Source organism: Rattus norvegicus, chromosome 7 (assembly GCF_021556685.1).
Source record: "Rattus norvegicus strain SHRSP/BbbUtx chromosome 7, alternate assembly SHRSP_T2T, whole genome shotgun sequence".
NCBI classification, from domain to species: Eukaryota; Metazoa; Chordata; class Mammalia; order Rodentia; family Muridae; genus Rattus; species Rattus norvegicus.
This window is the reverse complement of record NC_141540.1, coordinates 25,421,207-25,438,760: the sequence shown is the minus strand read 5'-3', so window position 1 is coordinate 25,438,760 and position 17,554 is coordinate 25,421,207. Positions and strand designations below refer to the sequence as shown.

At 44.8% G+C, this 17,554-nt stretch overlaps 1 pseudogene; it reads right to left on the bottom strand.

Annotated features, from left to right (window-relative positions):
- Positions 1–242: 242 nt before the first annotated feature.
- LOC148004557 (nucleolar RNA helicase 2 pseudogene) lies at positions 243–16,946 on the bottom strand (annotated as a pseudogene).
- Between the last annotated feature and the right edge of the window lie 608 nt (positions 16,947–17,554).

Sequence of the window (17,554 nt, the reverse complement as noted above, 5' to 3'; positions counted from 1 at the left end):
AATGAAGCACTGGGGACTTTGAGAGCAGGAGGGACCCTGGGGTGCCCATTGTGAAGAGTTTCTTCTTGGCTCTACTCACTGACCCAATACTTTACTATAAACTCCACTTCTGGCCTTTGATTGTGGATCTGGTACCTTTTGTTGTCACCTCTTGGTCATTGTCCTCTGAAGTTTCTACTTCCTCCTTGCTGTCCCTGCCGTGATCCAGGAAGTTCCTGCTTCCACCCTGCTGTCCCATGAAATCACCATGGCTGCCATCTGCTGCCCCTGCCCCCTTGATATCCTTCTGGGGGTCCTTTCAGCTCTGGCTCCTCAGTGGCCACGGTGAGCTGCCAGCATCTCCAACCATGCCACTTCACCTATGTTTCTGTGTCTGCTTCAGTGCAGACATCAAAACAAACTTTCGGTTTTCCTTTGAGGAAGACCATCCCCTTCATTTTGGCATTGATGTTCTTGCCTAGCTGCTCCTCGAGTTCCTTCCAAGTGTAGCTCAGTTGGACATCTCAACAAAGCACTGCAGTATCATGGTCTCAAAGGCTGCTGGGCAGTGGATCAGGGAGCACTGGTCGACCGATGTGGCCCCTGATCTGTGGAGATAGAGCAGCTGCCAGGTCTCTACAGCTCCTTTCTCCTCAGTCAGCATCTCACCTGACCGCTTGAAATGGCCAACGGCAGTGGGGGCACAGAGTCCAATACTCTGATGGCATCTTTGCTGGAGGCTTTCATTATTTGTTTCAGAAGGAAAACCTATTCATTCAAATTTAGTGCTGGCATTCCGCTCCACCTGGGGTAACTGGTACTCTTCTTTGGTAAAAGCAGTTCAAACCCCTATCCTTCCAGCTCTGCCTGTTCTTCTTGAAAGATCAAAGACTCCATTTCCATTGGTGTACATCTATGAATAACCAGGTCACCCTCAGGATGTCTAACACACTTGCAGCCAGTAAACCCACAAAATTGCCATTTCAGCACCTTTCAGGGTGATTTCCTTTTGCTTCTGCAGAATGTCCCCATGTAAGGACTGGGCATTCCTGCTTTATGCATGTGTTTTGTGACAGCTCCTGCCACTATTCGTGGATTCACAGAAGTTGAACATGCCCCTTGAGGACCACTGTAGCCTTGGAACACATCCCCACTCACCACTGTCCTCTCTGTCTCCTGTGCTCCACAGTTAAGGCTGCTTTCTGAGTCTTTTCCCAATCAGGTCCACCCGTTCATACGTAGGTTTTGTATATTTTTAGCAACATTAAATACCCAATGAGACCATGTTGCAGAGAAAAAGCAATGTTTGCGGGTTGCCTTCAGAATCGTTATTGTATGCTATACATAAAATTTCTTCCACCTGATCTTCAAAACCAGTATCTAACATCTGGTCATCTTCATCCAGGACAACATGTTAAAGTTTGGTGAGATCTAGCTTGCCATTCTGCAAGTGATCCTCAATATGAGCTAGGGTCCCAACCAGGATATCAATCCCACTCTGCACTTGTTCTCGTTTACCACCATAGGGAGTTTCACCATAAAAAAACACTGATAGCTTTTATCGATGTCACTGAAGTCTTTGCTCATTTGATTTGCTAATTCTCTTGTAGGTGCAGCACTAGTATCTGATTGGCTTGGCCTCTCTTCCTCTCTTGAAGTCCACCTTTAAGTTACCCAATCAAAGGGACGGCAAAGGAGAAGGTCTTCCTGCTTACTGTCCATGCCTGGGCAATGAAGTCTGTCTCACTGTATACATGATGGAATGTCTTGGTTTTTAGAAAAAACGGGAAGTAAACCCCTCAAGCTTTGAGCTTTGAGAAGCTTGACGGTCTCTTCGGGTATGGGAAAATTAGAGAGAATCCTTTCTTCTCCATGAGTATTTCCTTTTCTATCTCATTACTATTTTCTTCCCCAGGAGCATCCCTGGAGTTGGAGTTTGGTTCGGAATGGGAGAGGACATTCTTGAGCCTGGGCTCTTCTCTCCCTTGTCTCATTAACTTCTTTCCCTTTCTTCTTCTCCTTGGGCTTGGGCATGTCTGCCTCTGCTTCAGAAACTTCCTGGTTTTTATCTCTGTTTTTTTCCCATTGGCTGTTTTCTTCTCAAGGGACTCCTTTTCTTCTGGGATGTTTTGCTTTTACAAGCATTGTGGTCTTGAGGCTCATCCTCCTTCTTGGCCTTGTTGGATTTAGCAGAACACACATCAACTTCAGAAGGCCCTTTCTCTTTCACTGCTTTTGCTCTGGAGGAACAAGTCTTTTCCATTCCTTTCATTGCTTCTTCTGTCTTCGATTTTGGCTTCTCCTTTCTACTTTTCCTCTTGCTTGCGTTGGCAGCATCTCCTTGCTCTCCTCAGCCCTGTCTTCTCCCTACTTGGATGCACTGGGGAGTTTCCTGGTATTTTTCAGTGTGAGCTACTCAGGTCTGCCAGTCCCCCAACTGTGTGCAAAGGAGAGAGAGCGACAGAGCAGCCTTCTACTTGTGATCCACTCTGCATCTCTCAATAATTTCTTCCCTTGGAAAGAGATGATGCTTACTTCCCCTGCAATTTCTGTTAGAATTTCTACTACTGTGAAAACACGCCATGACAAAGGTAATATATTACTGCCTTGTCATGTACAATATTTTCTTGTGGCTGGCTCAATGGTTGTGAGTTTCCATCCAAATCATTATGGTGGGAAGTTAGGCAGCTTCTAGACAGGCAGCGCAGTTGAGGTGCTGAGTGTTGTACATCATGCTCCAAAGGCAAACGGAAAACTCCTTCCAGGCAGATAGGAGGAGAATCTCAAAACACACGCATACAGTGACACACATATTCAAACAAGCACACACCTCCAATAGTGCCCCTCCATTTGCCATGCAAGTACAAACAAACACACGCAGTTTCCAAGCTCTGTGCTCTGTGTCCTCCCAGCTCCTTTTTTGGTCAGCATTTGTCTTGATCAAACAATGAACTTTCTGAACGTAAAGTACTTCTTTCTATGGGCTCCTTACCTTCCCAGAAATCAACCTTCTTTGTGACTGTGACAGGCGCTTAGGTGCAAACATTTGGGCAAGTATCTGTGAGTGTTTTTGAGATGTTTTTCTCTAAGGAACATAAGGTCCGCACGGCATGATTTTTGGAACATTTCCTCGGGGTGCATTTCCAGCTGCATCAAACTGTGAAAGCAACAAGATTCTCAACCATCCACTGCCTGGGATTCCTGACCATGAACACAGGGAAATCAGTTGCTTTTTCTGCTGATACCCTGCTTTTCCCACCATGAGATACTGTATCATCATTACATCTGAGCCAGGACAAGCAAGGTGCATTCTCGGTTCTTTCCCAGGCCATATCACTTAAGTTCCAGCTGCTGGACCTTGGAGATAAGCACATCCAGATGGACACTAGGAGTTCAGCTTCAGCTTGTTTGGGAGCAACAGGACTTCTCAGTGAATATCTCTTTGGTGGCTCCAGGTGGAAAAGTCAGACCCCTTTATTTATACCTCATGCAACATGGGATCTGAAGAGGTAGACTGCTTCCTCCCTAGGTATATGCACACTGGTACAAGACTGACATGCTGTCATGTTTGTCAAGGAAAAGGTGTGTGTGCCTCTGCCTGTTTAAGAGGACAATGCTTCTGGTAGCTTTTCATAGGGATCCTCTAACTTGTTGACTTGGCATGATTTGAATTCTCCCAGGTCCTCAATCTACGAAGTGTTGATATAAGCCACTGGTCTGGGGATTGCCTATTGCTCCCTCCATGATGTTAATACCAAGGCTTTTTTCAAAAAGTCTAAGCCATAAGACCCTGTCTTTTAAAGACTTTTGCTGGGTGACCTAATCTTTTCCCACCAGATGTTCTAAATCCCAAGACAACAACTCAGGTAGAGCAGGTGCTGATGGGATATTCCAAGTATGAGATGGTTGTGAGCCTGGATCCAGAGATCTACTGTGCCTGTCACCTTGAAACAGTTCCATGACTCACAGACACCTGGTGTGGTTCACCCCAATAGGGCTGCACTCACTCAGAAGGCCATCTTACAGGGGCTTTGTTCTAATCTATTTTTGAGCAGAGTCTGAGTGAAGAGTTTACCCTCTTTGAAGACTTGGGCCTGTAGGTATTCTATCCACATGTCTGCAAGGGCTCAGTGGATTGGGCTCTACCTGCTAAGGCATCCATAGGGTCAGTAACCATATGGACTGCTTGGGCTTTGTCTTCTTTTGCTAGATTATTTGGAAAACATCTCCATCTGTCTCTGTATATAGAGAAGTAGGAAGCCATGATTTGCTTTGTATTCTGGTCTTCACCCTGGCTTGGATCCTTAACCTAAAGCAACCATTCCAAGTGGTAACTCCATAGTGACATCCAGGGGGTCATGAAAGTTGGAGAAGGGATAGGACACAGATTAGTGGGTGAGAATGTATTCTCAGAACCCAAGAGGGCATCTCATACCCCAAGACTGATTGTTACCATAGTGCCCAGCTCTGGTTTAGCTTTCTGTCTCGATACAAGATGCTGTCTCAGCAGGAACTTTGTGCCTTTTCTGAGGTAAGACCCATCTTCCTTGTGGGAAGTCATTTTGCCTTCTTTTATGAATGCCTGACTGTCCGGTAGAGTCAAGTGAGACCGGGGTCTACTAGCAGATTTCCTGATTTGCTGATACATGGAAGGTTATGAGGGACACACTTGAAGCTCATGTTGAGGGGATCAATGTTTGTTAATGTTAGAGGAAGGAATGGAAAGGAATAGATGAGCCTTGAGATGCTAAGTAATATTTAATATATATAAGGCATTGTCTCTGTGGGCTTGGAACTTTGTTCCCCATGATTCTATAGACTATTGTCAAGTCCAGGAGAACCTGGAAACTCGTGTAGTATGGACTGAGCAGCCCTAACCATTTTGTTCTTTGTTTAATTTCTTTTATTTAGTAAGCATTCTATTCATTCACATGTCAAATGCTATCTCACATCCAGGTTACCCTTCCATAAGCCCCATCCCACATCTGCCCTCACAACCCTCTGCTATGTCTATATGTAGGTGCTCGCCCACCCCCCTACCCCCTCCCACTTCTCCAGTTTACCCCTGTGCTGGGGGAATCAAACCTCTAGAAGACCAAGGGGCTACCCTCCCCTTGCTGTCAGTCAATTCTTTTCTCTGATAAATAGGTATTTGGAGCCATGGATCTCTCCCTGTACACACCTTGTTCAGTGATTAAGACTCAGGGGCTTCTGGGTTGTTAGTTAGGCCAATGTTTTTCTTCCTATTGGGTTACAATAACCCTCTCCTTCTGTAGTCCCTGCGACAGCTGCTCCACCAGGGTCCCTGAGTTCAGTCTGATGGTTAGCTCCAAGCTTCCACATCTGCATTGCTTAGTTGATAACCAGGTCTCCCAAGAATCAGTCAAACCAGGATTCTGTTATCAAGCGCCTCATGACAAAGACAACAGTTTCAGGTTTGGTGTCTGCACACAGTGTGGATTCCCAGGTAGGAAAGTTCCTTGAGGACCCTTCCTTCAGTCTCTGCTCCATTTTTTGTCCTTGTTTTTCCTTTGGACAGGAACATTTCTGGGTAAAATACTTTTGAGATGGGCAGGCTCAGTCCTCCATTGGGGACTGTGCCTATATACTGGAGGTGGTCTCTTCAGGATCTATGTCCCTCTTCTCTGCACATTTAGGCTAACGCCATTCTCAGTGGGTCCTAGGAGCCTCTCATTTCCTGGTCTGTGGGACCCTCTGGTGGCCATCTCCAGTTTGTAATCCCTGTTACATATTTTTATCTATTTCCTAAACCTCTCTTCCTCTTTACCATCTCCTCCACTATCTTATATTGCCCCCTTATTTCCTCCTCCTCCTGTCTCCCTCCCTGGTCCCCTTATTCCTCCACCTCCTGCAATAATCCTGTAACCTCCTCAATGCAGAACTGAAGCATCCACACCCTGGTCTTCCTTCCTCCTTAGCTCCATATGGTCTGTGGGTTTTATCATGGCTATTGTGAGCTTTTTGGATAATATCCTCTATTCAGTGAGTACAAAGTGTGTGGGTTTTTTTGTGACTGGGTTACCTCACTCAGCATGATATTTTCTAGCTCCATCCATTTGCCTGAGATTTTATGAAGTCATTGTATTTAATAACTGACTAGTATTCTACTGTGTAAATGGACCACATTTTCTGCATCCATTCTGCTACTGAGGGACTTTTGGTTTGTTTCCAGCTTGGCTGTTACAAATAAGGGATTTATCAATATAGTGGAACATGTGTCCTTGCTATATGTAGGGGACTTTTGTGTATATGCCCAGTAGAGGTAACCTTTGTCTCTGAGAGTTTTATTCTGTCTTTCCAGTAATCCCCTCTCCCAACATAGAAGGCTGCTGGACATTTTGCCAGACAGACACACATACTCTGCTCTCCTCTCTAGGGGCAGTTAGCTCTCATTGTCTTTTCAGTCTCATCACAGGCACCGATGGTCACATTTCAAGCTTTATTTCCTGTCCCAGTCCAGGAGGATTTGGATCTTTCTTGCATGAACTCTGTTCTCTCCTCAATTAACCATATCCTGTTTCTTCAGCCAGCTGAGAAGATGCCAGAGCCACTACATGTACCCTAGCCTCAGCAGACAGGCCTTGCCATACTTTCAGAGTCCTCTGCCTATCACAAAGTCACTTGCTGTTGTTGTTGTTGTTGTTGTTGTTGTTGTTGTCGTTGTCGTTGTTGTTGTTGTTGTTGTTGAGAAATATCCCTAGCTCACCTGTTGTTGTCCTCCCTCAGTCACCTTCTCTTCACTGTGACCGAAATGGCAGGAGGAAAGTAAACACTCTGCTGAGCCATCTGTGTCTGTCCACCAAGTTTACCCTTCTATTCCTAATGGGCCCTGTTCACAGGGGCTGAGGTCTGCAGTTGCCATTCTTTACTGTTGTGTCTCTCCATTCTCAGTTCTAACAAGGCTACGTAAAGTACACTGGGGTGGAGTAGGTAAGGCAGTAACCTGAGACGTGGAGCTGAGATACTGTGGCCTCAGCTCATGCTCCATAAAGGATGCAGCCATTTGGCCCCATGGAGAACAGGAGCACTAGATGTTGCCTTGTCCAGCAACCCCTCAAGCCTATTTCTGCTGGAGTAAGGGAGGCCCCAGCCTGCCTAGGGGGGATGTGGTTCAAAATGAACATCATTTATATTATGGTTCCATAAAGAGTCGGTTCATGTATTCAAATGTTTGGAAATGAGTGGTCAGAATTGTCAGTGAACTTTACTCAATACATTTTGAGTCCCTTAAACTCAGGCAAGGAAAATCAGACCTGTATATTCCCTGAGGTCTTCAGGGGTCCCAGTGTCTGTCTAATGGAAAACATTCTACAGGAACATGGAAGGATTTCTAAAGCAGGTTATGTGTATTAGGAGGGTTAATTTAGGAATATCTGAATACAGAGGGCACTTAGCTCCTAAAAGTGGGAGTAAGTCTTTTACTATGTGGCAGTTCTCCACGGGTATTTTCCCATCTCCTTGGTCGATGCCTCCATTGGTGAGACAAACTTAGCAACAATCCAAGAGTCACCACTGGACCTCTGGATGAGCCCAGCTGTTTGAGAAGAGCTTCAGAACATACAATATTGACACCAACTGCCATCCTATCTGTACATTGGCATTTCTCTCCAAATGCCTTTTTATTGTACAATGAGAATCTCTCTCCAACTGCCTACCTCCCTGCACATATGGAATCTGATGTCAACTGCCATCTTTTTTGAACATAAACTGTCTATCTGCAATTACGTTCCTACGCAAATAGAGGGCATCTCTCGAAACCTGCCTTCCTCTGAGGACATAGAGTAACTCTGAGCAATTGCATCCCTTGACTGCCTCTAAAATTCTTAAGTGGAAGAAAAATAGTCTTGGGGCCCAGAACCAATATCTCAAAATTGACATCTCTCTAAACCATTCAGATGAACTGTAAAGACAGTAGAAGATAGGAAAATTCAGTCTGATTAAATCAGGGTAGAATTATCCCCAGTTTCTTACAAAGTTAGGTAGGGGTATGTCAGGTAGTGACTTGGAGATATTTGTGTAGAGATAGGAGTATCTGATAGAATCTTTACATTATGTCCAGTTCTGAGGGACCCTGTCTGACAAATGAGCAAAGTTCAATGATGAGAACATATATAATTGAAAAATTAATAGAGCAGGAAGAAGGCGTGGGAAGCAAGGGTTAAATAGTGTAGTCATCCAAGAAACCTAACCTTACGGCCAGCACCACAGGAAAAAACAACTCAGGAGTCAGTACATGATACTTTTTCCAATTGGCCAGGGTGCATTTGAGATCATGAATCCTGCCTGCCACATAAAAACACAGGCCTTAGTGATTATAAAACTATAGAGGTCATCAAATATCTCATTGGAAGGATCCAGTCACAAATATAAACTATGAAAACACTATTCCATTCTAATATCAAGAGCCTCTATCAGGTTCTAGGAACGTCAATTCAGATCCATCTACTTTCTGAGAATGCTCTAGAAGAAAACGTCCTTGACCAAAGAGTGGAAGGGGGGCATGTTGCAGAAGGAAGATCATAGAAAATACTTGGACACTTATGGGCATCAATAAAGTACTGCCACAAAAATTCAACCTGTCCATCCACACATAAAATTCCAGAATATCCACAAAGATGCAGTGGATAATGTAAAGTTCATAGACCTCACCAGCCCACCAATGCAGACACTGCCTCTCACTGAAATGGCAGCATTGGACCAAGGATTTTATGCTCCAGAGCTCACACTAGGAGAGCCACAGGATGGCATGGAGGCAGATGCGTAGAGTATGGGCCAACTACTCCATTATATCACCACAGGGTCCAATTTCTTCAGTGGAAGGACCACGAAAGAGATCAGAAATAGATTGTCACAGGGCCCTATGACATTGCAACTCACTTCTGGCAACCGGAAACCTAATCCACCAAATCCTTACAGGTCGCCCAGAGATGAGGCCCTCCATTGAGAACATTGAGACATTTTTGTGTAATGAGAGGAAATGTGAAGTACTTAGCTCGACTGTTACCTATCCAGATTCTCAAACTGTAGACATGCTCTGAGGTATGGAATTTTATAGTTGCAGGAAATTAAATCCTTGAACAAGTAAAACTACAGTAAAATGATGGGGGACATATTTAAATTTAAAAGAACAGGAACAGAGGGCACTTGAGCATGGATCTAAGACTTTTGTCATTACTGGGCTTACATGCCCTATGCCACCCAAATCATGAGCACATCCCTTTATTCTCTTCTTCCACCAAAGAGAAAGGGGAGTAACCCCAACTTTGGCCTCATCCATATCCAGCCCTAGGAGAGCATTGGCCTGCTGCCCTGACACAATAAGGCCAGTAGTGGCAAGAAGTGCTTCCATGCCTGCCACTACATTACAGTGTCCCAAGAGGAGGAGCACAGAGACTGCCTGTGCCCTCCATTCTGGAGATGTGTCTACCCACTGAGTCCACATCAGCATACCAGAAGAGCAAATGCCCCTGCAATCTAAGGAATTCTTAGACAAGGAGCTCTAAGTAAACCCTCAGAGGATTGAGTGCTTCAAGGGACTAGACAAGAGTATCAGGGTTTTCCTGTCAAGAATCTGTTGTGTTAAGGAGTCTGTGAAGATGAAAGCCTACTATATAACTTTGAAAAATATGGATCTTATGAAAGAAGCAGGACCCAGAACCCCATGAGTTTCTAGGCAAGTACAAGATTGTGCATCACTTCTTGACCTTCTTCACTATACCATGCTACAGTCATTAGCCCCTTCTAGGGCCTACTAACATCAAAGGGGGTCCATGTAGATACTGAGTGTGCTCCAGCAGGGGACTTCTTGAACTAATAATGGAGGAGGCCCCAAGCAGGGAGACGGGGCAAAAATATTTGTGCAATAGTGACAGCCATAAAATATTGAAACACCCTTGACTTTGTCTATGCAAACATAAAACACCAGAATATCCTCAGCGAGTCAGAGGTTGATGAGAAATAGACAGAGATGACCTGAACCTCAATGCAGACTTTGCATCTTCCTGAAAAGGCAGCATGGGTCCAAGGGAATTATGCTGTAGACCTCACACTAGATGAGCCATTTGATGGCAAAAAAGGCAGATGCGGACAGTTTGGGCATGCTCTTATATTACCTGACCACATGTTCACAGGCACTGAGAGTAAACACCATGGAAGAGACAAATATTGTCACAGGGACCTATAACATTGCAACTCACTTCTCTTGGCAAATTGAAATCTAAATCCCCAGACACTCACATTTTCCCCAAAGTTGAGTTCCACCATAGAAAACATTGAAGGACTTTCCTGGGCAATGAAATGTGAAGTTAATATGTAGACTGTGACTTCTCCAGATTCTAACATTATGGACAGGCTTTGAATCATGGAGTTTCATGTCAAGGAACTGGAATCCCCAAAAAAGTAAATGGAAAAGATGGGGCCCTAACTACTCTAGAAGAACAGACACAAGATGTGAGCATGCATCTAAGACTTCATCCAAGCCTGTGGATCCAGGTGCTCCACCACCCCGACTCCTGCACACCCCTTCCTGTCTTGTCTTCCACCCAACAGAAGGGCCTGTGAGCCCAACTGTGCCCTCCTCCTTTACCAGCCCTCATGAGAGCATGGACCTGCTGCCCTGACTCTGTCAGGACACAGGAGGGCAAGAAGAGCTCCCATGCTTTCCATTGCTCTACACTGTCCCAAGAGGAGGAGCAGATACTGCCTGTGCCCTGTATTCTGTAGATGGGTCTGCCCCTGTGAACACATGAGCACATCAGAACAGGAAATTCCACTGTCGCCTAAGGAAGACTTGGACAAGGAAACCTTCATCACCCTCTCAGAAAATTGGGTGTCTCATCAGAATGGGCATAAGAGAGAGCTTCCCTGTTGTTTCCTGTTTCCTTTTCTGTTATTTCAAAAGTCTCTGAAGATAAACCACAACCCCCACCCACCCATATCTTCCAAGAACCTAGGTCCTCTAAAGCAGGGAGGACGCAGTAGGAAATGAAATGGTATGCTTGTATGGGAGTGTTCATCACAACATTGACATTGTACACTACATCATCCTATTACCATTAACCTCTTCTAGGTCCTAGTAACATCAAATCCTTTCCAGCTAGATACTCAGTATGTTCCAGCGGGAAACTTCTTTGACCTCAGAATGGAGGAGGGGCTTCTGCAAGAAGAGGAGTCAAAGAATTCTATTTGGGCAGATAGAGCCGGACATAAAGTATTGCCACTATCTTGACATTGTTTATTGAGACATTAAACATCAATACATTTTGCAAATTGCAGACTGACATATGAAGCTAATAGTGCTTGTTTACCAGGATCAAAATCAAATATTCTTATTAATATTCCTCTATCTTCTCACATTAAAGCATTATATGTGCACCAACGTGGCATTGCCTGAGAAGACGTAAACAAATACCTGTGTAACCCAGATGTGGAATCAGCAAAAGACCACAGAATTAGTCTACCTGAGTCTATCTTATTCAACATTGACTTCACAGGTGCTCCATGCTCAGGAAAGCGTGTGGGGTCACTTAGAAGAAGGGGTTACTCGGGCAGTTGTTCTCTATGTGCTTCAGCCAGCACTGGCTTCAGCTTGGATAAGCTGCATTTCTGAAGCCTCTGATAGCAGGATCACCGCTCATGCTTTTCATTGTTGAGATTTATAAGTACTCCAAGTGTCCAGGACAGTGGATCGCCCTTCCCTACAATAACATGCCTTTAGCATTCCCAAATGTTGGTATAGACTCAACAGCAAAGGGCACTAAAATATCCACTGGCTTTGACTTTTGAATGAGTAAATTTCAGTGCATTGGATCCACTAAAGCAATAGCTACTAAGGTCTGCATGTTCCTTACATTCGCTGCAAAAAGACACCAGGACCCAGGCAGCAAACGTATAAAGTGAATGTGTGCTTTAAACTCATTTACAAGTTGAGTATCTACTGGGATCATCAAAACCATTGTGAACAGAACAGCTGAGAGCTCACTTGGACCACAAGTGGGAGGCAGAGAGGGAATCAGTTGGAATGGCCTGGGCTTTTGATACCTGTAAACCCAGCGCCAGGAACACAGCTCTTCCCCAGACTATACTGCCTAATTCTTCCTAAACTGTTGTCCCAACTAGGAATTGTATTGAAGCACATGACCCTAGGGGGACCAACCTAATTCAATCTCCTACATAGGTGCTGATCATTTTCACTAGGAAGAAAAAGGCTCTGAAGGCAACAGTCAAGACAGGTACTGTGCTGAGGTATTGAGAGGGACACTCTCCACCTCTCCAGGTCCTGTTTTCATGGATCATTCATGAGGGAATTATAAGTGGAAAAAAAAAAGGAAAACACTCTGTGGATATGTTTGTGCTTTGGACTGGGGTTTGGTCCCTATAGTCCCGGGAGACGTGTTTTTTTTTTTTCCATGAAACCAAATGATTCCTATGTACCTATTTTAGCTCAATTTCAAGTCCATATGGTGGGATTTTTCCTGTATATCTCAGCAGAGGTCAAGGAAAATACTCAACCTCAATTGATGGCCATCCTCTTCAGAAAGAAGAACCTAGGCATTCAGTACATGCTGCTTTCCTGTATAGCTGTGAAGGCTTGACTCTGTAAATTATCCTACCATGGCCTTGCAGGGACCTGAAAAGCATAAATATATTGCGAGGAAGGCACAGAGAAGCATCTTACTACATTGTTTTGATATTGTTGTTCTCCAGTATCTCTGAATTCAACTTTCAAGGGTTGTGGCATGAGAACATTGTTTTCTTAAAAAAAGTAACTGAATATTAATCCTGGCAGAAGAACCTTGCTAACTGTGTGAGGAAAGGGAACAGAAACTATCTGAAGAGACTGCAGTAGCATTCAATCCTATCCCCAACCCCCAAACAAAGCCCAAACCAGCTGCTTATGTAGACAGCAGTATCAAGTGTTTGACTTTGTCCTTCCCAAAGGCTAGAGCCGTAACTTGTGAACCTGAACCCTTCTGGGCCCCAGACATTGTCCTGAGGGAGTCATGCAATGGTAATGTTGAGTGCAGTCTGGGCAGGAAGCTCTCTGGGATAAGAGAACAGGGCACATCCTCTGTATAGGGAACAGGGTGAGCTGCAGGACAACATCCTAACAAAGTTCCATGTCCCTTACCTTGCCAGATAAACCCTCTCATGTACCAATTTTGACAGTTGCCCCAGAGAAGGCATCTGCTAGAAGATATTGAGAAACCAAATATGAGTGAGGAAAAGTCACAGACTCTTCCAAGTGAGAACTATGCAGCCCACATCACCTCAGCATTCCACATGCTGTGACTTCTATTACACACATATCATATGTGCAGAAGTGACAGTATGAGAAAATAATGGAGACATACTTAATACTACTGGATCATGCCATAAATGTGGGGTAGGCTGAAGGCCTTCACAAAGACTTTGTCCATGACCATACATTTTCTATCCCCACAATTTTTTCTCTTTCAATTTTTCCCATTAATTTAAGAAGCACTGATTCTGTTCATGCCTGTTCAGGCTGCTGTGTTTAGAACCACACCTATCTGAAGAAATGTCATGGGGAAAACTGTCTCCATGCTTAACATTTTCTTCTGCTGTCTCATGAATGGGAGCCCCAGATACAGTGAGGCCTCCCAGTGTCACTCTGTGGCTGTCCCTTATGCGAGCCGCAGCAAAGTTCAGGAGCAGATCCCTTGCCATTTTGGCAATAAGGTGCTTGCAATCTGTTTGCAAACTGCAGAGGATAGAATGAAGGCAGGACTCTCAGGGTTGTTTTACCTCTTGCAGTTCAAAAGAGTTCCATCTTGATTCTTCCAAAGATTGAAATGGCAAACCGTTTCACACCTAGGAATTGTGTTTAGAGACAGGCCTCCTGTGTGTAGCTTGTGAGTTTAGCATGCACTGAAGTGCTGATAGAATGAAGCCCCCGTCATATGAAAACCAAGAGAAGGACAGCCTCTGTAGTCCAGAGAGGGATGTCCCTGGGCATCGGCTCATGTGTCACCTGATGAGTACTAATTGCAAATGCATTTTCCTCTGGTCCCTGGAGAAAACCTGAGGGAAAAAGATGCCTGAACAAAGCCCACCCACACTCAGAAGGAGTCCTATAGAGATTAAAAAGTGCTTCAGTCTACAAAACTAGCCTACCACAGACAAAGTGATTTCTATTGTGGACATAAGTCAGACTCTAGCTAGGGAAAAGTACAGATTCTCTTTGAAAAAGCAGTGTTCCCAGGCTTACATCCTAGCATATCATGTACACATCATAACTGATTAAAATAGCATTTTAAGTCACATCCATCTCATACTGGAGTATGAGCAGCCTCCTGAACGCAGTAGACAATATGGTAATAGAGATTTGTCCAGAGACAGCATGGAGTCTTTAAAAGAGAATTGGGAAGATGCAATGGGAGGAATAATTGATTCAGGAGATCAAAGGGGGCAGCAGGCTGCTGAATGAGGAGACCCAGAAATCTCATTTGTTGTGTGACCTCTCTTAGACACTGATCAGAACCTGCACTTTTTAGAATGTACATTACTCTTCAAAAATGCTTGCTTTTCTCCCTTGAAATTCGTAGGGCAATGTCAATGATCTCTTTATGGTGGACTATGAACATAAAAGTCAGAGAATGTCTCTGAGTATCTGTGTTTATAGTCAAACCCAGAAGTTGAAGTGCCCAGCTCAGTCCTAAACACTCACTGACTCTAAGTAATCCCTCCTCCCTCTTGTCCTACAAGTGCTAAGAGACAGCATTTCAGGGCAGGCTTCCTCCCTTTATTTTCAGTGTAACCCTGTACTTCTTCCTGAGTGTCCCTATGTCATCCTCTATGAGGGCTAAACCTGGACCCATGTCAAAGGATTCTCAGGGACTAATATCACTACTCTTGGGCACACCCTGAGTACAGTGGGATCTTTGACCTTGGTATCTTCCTAGGTGTCCACAAGGCAGCCCTGCTCTTCTGCCCTTGCAATACAGCTTGAGTCTCCTCATGTCTAGAGAGGGCAATCTGCAAGAAAATCTTGGCTGCTTTCCTGAGGCGTCCCAGCTATTCCAAGCTCTCAAGTTCTCAGTAATATGTGAAGACTCACTTAGCAATTCTTCCAGGGTCTTTGTATAGCACAATAGGACCTTAGTGAATATAATGATGTCTATGGCTCACTTAAGGAGAAACAATGCACAACTGCAGAATAGGGATCCCAACAAAAGAAAAGAACCCATGACCACTCAAGTGCAGAAGAGGTAAACATACTGCATGGCAGTTGGGTGCTCTGGGAGGCAGCCGTCTGCCAACGTTTCTGTGACTGTCATGACAGAGAATTGAGTTCAAAGAACTAAATCCAAAAGAATCCTGCTATCGTTCTCTGGAAGCACCAAATGTGTTATTTGGAAAACTGGTTCATGGGCAGGGGCCACTAGGGACATTGTAGGCACATTTTTCTTCAGGGAAGAGTGAAGGATTGTGGTGGGAGAGAAACAGAATGACTGACACAATGAATGAACAGATAAATGAATGAATGAATGAATGAATGAATGAATGAATGAATGAATATTTGCTGTGGAACATATGATGAACTGGAGGGCTGATCCAATGTCAGTGCGCCCTCCTTCCTTCAGGGACTTTGCCCTATCCCTTTATGGGAAGTAATTTTGGAAAGTTGTAGGGCAAGCCTCAGAGGATGTTGAAAGCTTTTCTGTCTGTCTTCTTCCAAATGGGGAGCATCCTGCCTTGATGGTTAATTGTTCTCCTGAGGGAGAAACCTATAGTGGAACTCATGATGGAGCACCTATGTCTCCTTAGAAGTGATATGTCCTCACCCCATTGTTTGGAGGCAAAAGCCAATCAGGAAAACACACCTTTCTGTCATTCCTTGAGATACTCCTCCCTCCCTCTATAGGCCCAGCAGACGTAGGATACCACTAGCATCCCAGAAATCTCACTTGTTGTGTGACCTCTACCAAGGCCAATGAGGCGTCACACAGCCTCAGGGTCTGGCTGTAAGCCTCTGCCTCAAGGAAGGGTTGATTTTTATGACCCATGCATGGAACAGGAAAAAAGAAGTTCTGGGTACTTGGAAAGGGCCAAATAAGACAGAATTTTAGTTTTATTAAGGACTACCAAGTTGCCAGGATCAAATTCATAATCACAGAAAAGACATCCTAAATGTCTTCCTTACACATGGATGTATCTTGATCCAGCTGTACTGAGGACTGTGTTTTCTTTCCCTCATCTTCTGAGGCCACTATGACTGTCCTAAGTCTGTGCTTGCATATGGCCTCCCATAAAACAGATTATGGGAGCTGTCCAATTCAGCCAGGACTCCCTCCCATGGACAGAGGTATCACATTTCTCAGAGGCATGGAGCTGTGCATTAATCAAAACTTTGGGCACTAGAAATGTCTCAGTCACAGCTGTGTTTCTGGGTGGTAGGACAGTACACCTATGTCAGCATTCTTTCACTAGACCTTACAGCATTACTCTCTAGAGCCTGATGTCAAAGACCTGATGTTGTTTCCCCTGCATTCTGTGACTGGTGTGGTGACACCTGGTACAGAAGCCACCTTCTGTCCAGACTCTTAGTGAAGTTTCATTATTTGGTACACTCAGTTTCCATCATCTAAATCATAGGAGACAGGAATGTCTCCAGAGTCCTGTTTCAGTTTTGTTGACAGCCTTCTAGAAAGGAAAAGTGCACTCCTAGATCTGCTTCCTCAGGACATCTTCATATTCCTTCCCAAGGTATTCTCAGTGACTGTTATCCAGTGCAGGACTTCACCATGGGCCAGGTCAACTGCAGCCTCAGTCCTTCCTGCCTCTTCACTGTTCAACTGTGGAGGCCAATAGGCTGGGGCCTGCACGCAGAATATGGAGCCATTAGGATTTAACTCTGAAAAGAATCCAAACATGGCTGATTCCCTTCCCACGTCCCTCAAACCCATGGGGTTATGGCTATCCATGCTGTCTACTTTAGGTGCTAGGGGCCAAGGAATCCTTTCCTCTGATCACCTTAGGAGAGATTGCTGTAGCAAGACCATCACTCTGCTGTGTAGAATGTCTAAATGTATTCCTCCTGCCCCTCTGAACTTTGTTCGCTTGGGCTACTGGGCCTGCTTCCCATTAGCTGCTATCCCTGTGCCTGGTGCCTGGGCATGGTCACTAGACCCTCCACATTTGGTAGTTGAATGATTGCAAATGCCTGGAGGAAGCGTTGTGGTGGAGGTGCACACCTTTACTTCCAGCAACATAGGCAGGTGGATCTCTGAGTTACTTCCCAGCCTGGTGTACTGAGGGAATTCCAGGATAGTCAGGGCTACACAGAGAAACCCTGATTTGGGACATCCATGCTCCAAAGTGAGAAACCTCTTGTGGAGATAAAGGCAGAGTATCTGAGTACCTCATATCTGGCAGTAAAGTAGGTAATGTAAGTTAAACTACAGTTTCTGACAGTTAGGCTTGCCCATCCCCCAAGGTTTTGCCCAACAATACCCTTTCTAAAAGTGGGGGTAGGGTCTATTAGCCTCCCTTTCTTCTTGCTCTGCCACAAAACAACCACTGCCTGATGTGG